At 38.2% G+C, this 10,103-nt stretch overlaps 1 long non-coding RNA gene across 1 annotated transcript; it reads left to right on the top strand.

The window, feature by feature from the left end:
• Nucleotides 1–3,046: 3,046 nt before the first annotated feature.
• Nucleotides 3,047–8,862, top strand: LOC103464740 (uncharacterized). The gene is made up of 2 exons (XR_001776585.1): nt 3,047–3,264; nt 7,279–8,862. It is a non-coding gene; the product is annotated as an uncharacterized LOC103464740 (long non-coding RNA).
• The last annotated feature ends 1,241 nt before the right edge of the window (nt 8,863–10,103 follow it).

Raw genomic sequence — 10,103 nt, 5'->3', positions numbered from 1 at the left:
GGTCCAACAGAGAAACTATTATATCTTAAAACAATATGTTTTTATACTGCCTTAAAAAAAAGTCACTAAATAGTTGATAAATCTGCATAGCTGTTATTGTGATAATCATAAATTTGAAGCCACCCAGAGGGTTTTAAGAAATAAAGTTTTATGACAACTAAGAAAAACAACATCACCTCAGTAATAAAGGACATGCTTGGTTGGCATAAAACATAATAAAAAAGTTATGCAAAATACTAGTAATAGGAAATGCTTTAGTGTAGACACAACTTYAAAACTGGYTAAAGAATAGCAGCAGTAAATCACTAAGTCCTAAATGTCATGATGTCATGAAGCATGGGTGAAAAAAGTGAGGAGATTAACAATTAATATTGTTTTTGAAAGATGATGCTCAACCTCACAACATTATCCTTTTGTATTAAATGTTCCAAATCCCACTGCTAAGATTACACAAGAATCTCTAAACATAATCAAAGTAAAAATGATGAGTTGGCCAAATATGTTGCCAGTGAAAGGCTTATGAACCGCTTTTCTGCAGCAAAGAAGYAAGGCAATCTGCAAACAAAAATCTCGAATCTGTTTTGGGTCTCTGATTCATACATAGATTTATATGATTAAAAATCTAAACTTATTGTACCAACATAAAAATGGCAAAATGACTTTTGATAAGCCTTTAATTGTCTGATGATAGAAATCTGAGGCCGYGTTATTTTCACAAGAGGAGATGCTAATCTATKTAGACGTTYACATGGATGTGCCTTCTACTGTTTTTATTGTGCACTTAAAGATTGTCCTCATATACAAGGGGTTAAATTTGTGTTTATTTTAACGACAAACCACCAATAATACCAATTTACAGTTGTTGCTCCAGTGCAGAGAAAATACTTTGCGACTATAAAAATCAGTGACCTATTGCCTCCCGATGGCCGGAAGGATTCAGTCACACAACATATGGTTACAAGGTCAGCTGTCCCATCATGTGAGACAGCTTAGTGTGTCTGAAGCCTGGCTTGTTATTTGTGCTTGTGTGCAGTTCATGCTCCCACAGCAAATTAAGCACTCCAGTCATACTAGCTAAAGTGACCTTTATCAGCCCTTGTTGTTTCGTTCTTACAGGCTATACACGCCTGCCGTAATGGTTCACTTACAGAGCCTGCTGGGCTAAAGGCTACCACTGTCTGTACAGTGAAGAGGGCGAAAAGGTCAGCAGGGTGGTGTTTGCTGGTAGCAGATCAGAGATGACCATAAACAAAGCCATATCACTCCGCAAGCAGAAATATTAAAACAAAAAAAATGCCACCAGTTTTAAAATTGCATAAAAACTGCACTGTGAGAACCAATATCTTATATCCATCTCTCACATTGAAATGGTTTCCAAAAAAGAAAGACAGATAGTTATACATAAGCCAAATGACAAACAAGTTTACTGCCTGCAATAAACATGGAAGTGTGAGTCAGTTTTTACGAAGCACTCATTGTATTTTGTCACCATCTACTGGGCATTTCTTGTCATTTTAAGCGAGAGCAATCTATTAGGTTCTCATCTAAACTTCATAATAAGTTTTAACCTTAACTCGTTTTTTTCCGCGTAAATGAGATTTTGGCTATTAAAAAAAAAAAAGAACTCCAAACGGTAACATAAAAGAGCCAGTCTGTTTTCGTTTTCAAAATGAGCGGAAAATGTTTCCAAAACACAATTGATTGCTTTTCTGTAGACAAGTGTATTTACATAAAGAGATTTCGAAGACTTCATTTGAGCGGGATTCCTTGATTATGCTAATGAGTTTACTGTTGGCTATTCTAAAGATGCATGACGTAATGGCGTCATTTACCGTAAATGACATTAAAGAAGAGCAGCGATGTGCTTCAATAACCGTAAACATCTTGAATGGATCTCCAAGTTGCTTACTTGGAGATCCATTCAAAGTATGGTAAAGTTAATGCTTTACCGTTTACTTCGCGATAATGTGGCTCAGAAAATAAATGTCTATTTTACAAACTCAGTAAACGCTATTATAGTAGGAAAGCAAATCTATTATAGTCTTGATTTAAATTAATTTAAACCATACTCTTTATAATATTAGAAGATATAGGCTTCTATGGATTTAAGTTGTATGGAAACATCCGAGTAAAAATGCAAACTTCCAAGGTAAATTTATTCGATTATTATTATTTATTCATATTATTATTATTATTATTATTATTATTATTATTATTATTATTATTATTATTATTATTATTATTAGTAGTAGTAGTAGTAGTAGTAGAAGTAGTAGTAGTAGTAGTAGTAGTAGTTAATTGTTTATAGATTTTTATGTACTTGACTCTATTGTCTTGTTTTATTTTTTATAATCACCATTGTAAGAAAAAAATAAAGAAATTAAAAAACAAAGAAAGCTGGGTCGCACTGCCATCTGCTGTAAAAAAGATGTCATTGCAAAAATATTCCAGGAAGATCTGAGCATCTTCTATTATTATGGATGACAGATTTTTGGATCTTCAAGCATTATGAAACATCAATGGAAATTTACAACAAAAAGAAAAAAACGGGGAGGAAAAAAACTGAAAATATTTGAAGATAAGTGGCAACAAAAGCCTAACTGCTGTTTCTGCCTAGTAAAAGCACAACATTGGTCACTGCTTTTAAAACATATATAGTTTATATATAGGGTAACCGAATAGGTATAGGTATTATTTAGCCTTTCGGACACAACTGTAAAATTACTGTTTCTGTTTCTTATGCCTACGGATGAAAGAATAAGCGAGTAACTGATATAATCATACAGCTAATCATTACAAAGAAAACAAAAAATAACTAGAATAAAAACAAATACGCAACGATTAATTTTTTCATAAAGCTGCAATAAGGAAAAAAAGAAAAAGTTCTCAGCACGACATCTGGCCATAGCGTCAGAGGGACGTAGTTTACGGTAAATGGACGCTCATTACCATGTGATCTTACACGATGTTTGTAAACATGCGTCAGCCACATGTGAGTCTCTCGATGAGGAAACGCTCTCCATCCTCTCAGCCAATCAGTGATCGGAGGAGTGTCAGGGGCGGGGTTCCCATGTTGCGCTATGGAAAATCGTTAGGGGATACACTGTGACAAACATGCGCTCTGAGATTGATAATAACCAGAATAAGGCCAAAACGGGAACCTGGCGGAGTCAATATTCAGCGAGGGCCGGAACTGGGTGGCGCCGGCCAGGATGAGGTACACATTTCTTCAGCACAGATGGAGGGAAGGCTTGAGCTAAACACGTAAGTTATTTGTGTTATTACATGGTCGAGGCGACATAATACTGCGTAGGTTGCGTAGAGAATACCACTACGTAATTCATAACCACCGGAGCGCCAGATGAGAAGGTAAGAATCAGAGCCTGGAGGCGCTCGGGAAAGAGTTGCTTGATGTTTCATGAAAGCGAATAAAAGTGTTTTTTATCACGGCCGTGTATAGGCTGTGGTTTCGTAATGAGAACGGTTCTGAACACTTTTTTTTTTTTTTTTTAATAATCTTGATGTTTCATCATGGGTATGACAACAGGTAAATGAAACTGCGTCAGCGCGAAGTCCGACAAGCCACATGAAATCCAGTGGGAATTTCCACTGCGAGGGACGAAACTCGCTGCGACGGCATGTCAGCCTGCTTGCGGTTGCTCTAAAACTCGACTTTTGTCCGATTTTAATGACTAAATGTGGATGTAAACAAAACGTGGAATCGGCAGGGATGGCGTGTCAAGGAAGAGCTCGGAATAGGATGCTGCGCAAGAGATGGATAGTGCGTAATCCTGTTGTGGGAGAGGACGATGTTACGCAGTACATATTACCACAGTCACTCACCGTCCCGTGGCCTTACGGGCTGTGTTTATTCTGTCACCGACATTCCACGACACTATTATTCATGAAAGAAAAATACTCATATTCTTGAGATACGCAGTTAAACGTGGTTGAAATTCGACGCGAGAGGACTGCTCTGTTGTTTGCGTCTTTTCAGAGGAAATACAAACTCAGTGATGACGCAGCTTTATTTAAGTTTCCGTTGTCTGTCAGGGTTTTGCTGCGTCACACAGATCTCAAGAGTCCGAAATAGTAATCTGGCTTTATAGTGCGCACTTGATATGTTCAAAACAAGATGTGCTTCCCGAATGTAGGGGGCGTTGTTGAGTAAAATACTAATTGGACCAAATGATCTGCTGCACTCCTCTTTATTTCTCATTGTTTGCTTTTATTGGTCTGTTTAACACATTTTGTTTTAATAACATTAAAATGAATCTCAAATTCTTTAAGCAATTTTTCAGCTGAATTGTACCTTGATTTGACTCCTTTTGCTATTTACTTGTGAACCACTTAGCAAATGTATTACCTTAGACATTGAAAATCATCCCTGCATGGCACAAAATGAGTCGAAAGTATCTTATGAAGTGACACTATTGTGGGTGGCACATACACTGTGGGCCTCTATTCTAACTTGATTCAATTGTGATGTTCGAAGGTGTGGTGCTTCCTGCTGTTCACCTGCCAAAAAAAGATAGAAACCAAGAGCTTCATCACTTATCACGGTGCCCTGAGGTGAAAATGAGAAAGGTAGGGGCGGCTAACACCATCCTGTCGAGTGGATTTGTTCAGTCATCAGCTGAATCACCAATAGAGCTCATGAGTTGCAAAACCACTGGCAAGCAAATGTAAGAAGAGAGGCTGAGAGAGCGAGAAAGGGAGGGAAGAGTACCTTTAGAACTTTAATTATGTTCGCTGAATAGAAACTTGACTCCTGGAGGTAATGGTGTTATGGCAGTTTTTAAGCAAACACATCAAGGTTCCAGTAAGAGGTATAATCTGATCAGAGAGTAAGTGACACGGTTTACGACTATGTTTTTACATGCTTCCAAATGCATATATTACACTATGTGCTGTACATTACGTGAGCTGGCCAGGAAAAGCGCATCGTTCCATGTTTTATGGATTGTGAGGATCAGCCATCATGTTTACCAGGAGTTTCTAGGCTGACCAGTGGAACAAGTGACCCAGTTTCCCAAACAAGGAAATGTGACCTCAATAGTTATTTTGTTATTCTTTTGCGGTGAGGTGCAAGCCTCTCAAGTCAAGTAAATAGACGCAACATAGTTTTAATCACAGTTTTGGGGACAAATTCTGCCAGCAGTAGATGTAGTTAGAATAAGAACGCAGTCTCTGCTTAAAATTCAGCTGATGCTGTGGGTTTAAAATGAGCGAAGACATACTTCAAAGACAAAAGAAGCACTGTGAATATCCTGAGAAATGTGTTTGCAGCGCAGGGCCAGCGTCACCTGTGGCCAACATAAACCATCAGAGAAAATGGCGAGCGACCCACTGGCTCTCAAAACGGATCCCTCCTACGCTCAGATTATAGAATGGGAAGTGGCACAGGGCCGAGAGATGACAGTGCTAAAATTAAACCCGGTGCACTGCTGGCCTCGCTACATGACGGTGTATTAATAGACAAGTGTGAGGCAGCATTTGTTCGCAGGTAGACACCTTATGTCCTCCAGAACTGTTTTTCGAACAGTGCTGGAGCACAGTTAGTGACTGTGATGTAACCCAAGAGGCCGCTCTGTGCTCCAATTATTTAATTGCTTGTTTTTCTTTCTGTAGGCTTGTCTGAGTACCTGAAATGGACATCAAGTTGCAAATTAGGCAAATAAGATTGTTTTTGTCCCTTCTGTGTTTGTAAAGGTGCTCCCTGTTTCAGAAACTGGAGACCCAGTTTACTGTCTGAAGATGCCCTGAAGCAGCTAGATTATGCCACCTTCTTTATCAACAAAACATCTGATATATCCCAGCTGGCAGCAGAGGAGCCAAAAGATTGTGACAACGTGTAAATCAACTCCTTGATGTGTGGTAGTTATTTCCATCCATTGTGCATTTGGGTTGAACAAACAGTGTCAGGCTGTTCTGAGCATGTCGAGGCTCTCACTTCTACAAATATTTCACAATCCCCAACCCCTTAGGAGACAATGATGCAATTCAGAAGGTTAAACTCAAGATCCTTTTATGATCCAAACATTTGGTGTGTTTTTGTTTTTCCTCCAAATGGGCCGAGTCGTAACGGAAGTGACATCTGATTGGTACTTTTGCATCATGCGATTGTTTTTCATATTAATCAGTGTGATTACAACTGTATATATTTATACGTACAAATTAACATTTTGCAAATGAGGTCTTCAGATTCACATCTTGACTCACTTTGCTGCTGCACGATTGTCAGGAGGTAGTTTAAAAACACATTACCTTGATAAGGTTGCCTCTCTCACTCCTGATAAATTAGGACCTATAATCTGTAAGAGGATTAACCACCTACACTGTTTACACGTGCACCCATGCACACTGCTCCGCCCCATGCTGTTATGCACACGTAACACAAGGTTGCACGTATGCAGGCATTCACTGTTGATTTTACGTCACCTGTTCCAATGGGACCAAACCCAGTGACTCTCTACTGGTGACATCAATTACCTACTGACAGCCTGCACTGCATAATGCAGTGATGGATTTGTTCATTAAAGCTGGTTAGACACCGTCAGGATAAGTCTTTTTTTTTATATTATTTATTTAAAAACAAAAATGTATGTGGTTTGCTTCTATTATTTCACTTTAATTGAATTATTTTGTTTTATTTCCATCTGTTTCGTGTTAAAAGTGAGCAGCGTATTCAGTTTGATGTCGTTCCAAATCAAACTAATGGTTGCGTAAGTTCCTTTTGTTTTGATTTTTAAAGGGGCTGATGTGCCTTTAACAAGCAGTGGATGGTCAGGTGACTCGGCAGAAAAAAATAAAACAGCTTCGATGCAGTCAGAAGCCTCTGCTCGCGCAGGAGAGGGTGAGAGGGCTTGGAGTTAAAAGAACAAGGGAGCAGGAGAGAGGAACAGACAGAGACGTTCTCAGACCCCAATGTTACGTGGCTCATCATAATAAACGAGAAGGAGATGGATGTAAGAAGCGCTGCAGCCTTTAAACCACAATGGCTGCCTGAGTTATTCTTGAAGCTGACACAGCAGACGTGTAAATAGTGGCAGATTCTATCGAAAGCGAGAATATTTTTGGCCAAAGCACACATCCGCAGGGCTGCGTGGCAATAATGAAATGCCTAATTCGATTACCACTGCTCAAAATACATCCGCGAAATCCAGTGCAGTAGTTTTTGTTTTAGAAGCCATGACACTAAACTAATAGTGAAGAAGAGATTAGGAAGTAACCAACAGACACATGAAAGTTTGGAGTAGTTGTTTTTCCCATCAACAGGATAACAAGGAGCCGGAGGCTCTGACAGGCCAGGATCATTCCACACATTTAGTGCCAGACCTACAGAGTTCAGTGAGTCTTCTGTTATTTCAAAATAAAAGAAATACCAGAATCCGTTTCTCATTCAGTCAGACGCCACTTGTTAACACTTTTATTTGCTCCTTTCAGCACCTGTTTTTTCTGACTTCAATTACAGTCGACCCCATTTGGACCAGGAGCAGCACCGGATGGCTGAAGTTGGCCCAGGAGAAGACACAGTATATGCCATCATGCCTGACAAAGAAGTCTGTGGGAATGCTGCTGAGATCTATTTTTCCACACCGTGATTCACTGACAGTTTCTGCCAGGCTTGATCTGTGTTTCCATTTCGCTACTATGCCCTACCATCCTGAGAACCTGGCCATCTGATGCACTAACAAGCTGCTAAAACGTTGAGCTGACTGACTGTTTCCTGTTTAGGTTTAAGAAACTTTATAGCATCATCTTGCCTATCATTCAAAAAATCTTTATATTGTACACTATGTACTATTCCCAAATTACCTAGTGTACATGTAAATGTAGATGTCTGTTTTGGAAAATAGACATCTATTCCTAAAAAAATATATATACAGGCTGGAATTTAGTCTTTCATTATCAGACATTCTTTTGTGAAGTTGCAGCTCTATACTTAACCTTGAAGGTTGCTTCAAACAATGAGGAGCAGTTTGTTTTTCATACTTTCATAGAAGCAAAAAGTAGATCAGCATTCTCTGGAGATAAAAAAGCTTGCTACTGTAATGCAGCGAGAGCAAAAAACAAACAGGCAAGAGAATGCCAACAGCACTCTGCTGCCCTATTTGATAAGAGGAAGAACTGAATAAAAAAAGAAAGAATATAAGACTGACAGTAGGTCAATGAAGCTTTCACTGATGTTGTTCGATGCTGATTAAAGTGTTCTGACAAATCAAAAGTGAAGGTGCTGCATTTCTAGGTCCATCCTTGCAGATGAATCATAAAACATGTTGAAAACAACGACATTAGTTTTTTTCCCCCCAGGTGTGCCAGGAGCTGTGTCGGCTTTAAAGTCCTCCTCCCCAGGGAACTGGTTTCAGATGGTGTCTTAGAGTCTAAAATCCCATCTAGCACCATTTGAAATCGGTGTTCTTGAGCAGGAACAGACTTCACTTTAGCAATCAGTGTAGGACTGCTGTTTGGTTTGTGATGGTAATTTTCAAAACAATTTGAAATAGGACCCGGAATGGGTTGCATATTGACAGACGGTATTGCTCTACAAAACATCAGCTTTTAAATAGACAAGAGCATAGGAATCCATTCTTCTGACCCTCTAATCAAGGCTGACCGTTTTCCTCTGGTGTTCAGAGTTTCCATCATGTCTAGCACCATTTGAAATCGGTTACAATGTGGAGGGAAAATCAACATTTTACATGGTGAATATCCACCAAAGGCCACAAGATGGCAGCATTGCACTTACTTATGTCAGTCAACAAAGCCACAGAGCTGGAAGAATCCCTAAAGCAGAAATGAGGACCATGTGCAAATCTGAATTGTTTTGATGAAATAAAAACGTATAATTGTTATTGAAAATTTTGTGCGAATGTTTTTTTATTATTATTTATTGGGGGACGAATCGGGTTATGTTCACTGTGTGTTTAATGATTTATGTCTTGATTCCCTTTTTTGTAATGTTTAATTAAATAGAGATTTTCTGGTTAAATGCTTCAGTGGTCTGGAAGCTGTGCCATCAGGTTTGTGCAACATTTTCAAATTTATGCTTGATTGGCTGATTGTTTCTCTGTAGGACCTTGACTTCATTTTATAAATTGTCTATTTTACTCCTTATTATGACTGTAGGAAATTTTGGGATAATATTTTTTATCAGAATAAAAGATATCTAATAGAATATTTATTATTCTGGTATTTAGCAAATACAATTACTTTAGATAATTGTTTTTGATTACAATTTATATAAACATCATGTAGCTATAACTATAAAATATGCTATGTTTTTCCACATAATTAAAATAAAAAAATTAGGTATTAACAACATTAAATGGTGCTGTAGTGGCTGGTGGACGCCCAATAAAATTCTCTTTTGGTCCTCATACAGCCTTGGCGAGCTCTGCCTGTGATTAGTCCTACTTCACAGCAGAAGTAATTGTTTGGGGCTTTTGGTTCATTTTGTAGTAAGTTGTTCACTACATGATTTTCTGACACTGCAATAAAATATTACATGGTGCAAAAGTTGAGAAAGGGTCAGTCTCAGCCAAGATAAGCCCATAACTAGAAACCCTTTCATACCGATGGCATACAGTCATCCTGCATTAATCAATGAAAATGTGTGTGGGAATTATTAAACAGCTCAAATTAAAATGAATTAACTGAGACAAACCAAGTGTTTTAAAGTGACTTTGAGAGGTTAAGAAATGTACCTATTTGATTTTGTTATAATAATATTCAATAACATTTTGTCTTCCTGTTGCTTGTTATCATAATTTCCCAATTTAACATTATAGAATATGTATTGCATGATCATTATGGCATCTGTAGAATTATAACTGAATTTAAGTTGACAGTAGTTTGTTTCTCAAATTAACACAAGTATATTCAAAAACTAAATAGTTAAGCATTTCTGTAAATGATGTCCTGCCACACATGCAAATTTGCTAATAAGAAACAGAAAGAGACAAAGAAGGCAATTTTTACAGAAAAAGAAGGCTATTCATAAAGAAAACTACACACAGTGTTATGTCACAAGTTCAGATATCCATCCATCCATCCATCCATCCATCCATCCATCCATCCATCCATCCATCCATCCATCCATC

The sequence above is a fragment of the Poecilia reticulata genome, linkage group LG5 (genome assembly GCF_000633615.1).
Source record: "Poecilia reticulata strain Guanapo linkage group LG5, Guppy_female_1.0+MT, whole genome shotgun sequence".
Taxonomy (NCBI): domain Eukaryota; kingdom Metazoa; phylum Chordata; class Actinopteri; order Cyprinodontiformes; family Poeciliidae; genus Poecilia; species Poecilia reticulata.
The sequence above is the reverse complement of the archived record's forward strand: the minus strand, read 5'-3'. Positions and strand labels throughout refer to the sequence as shown.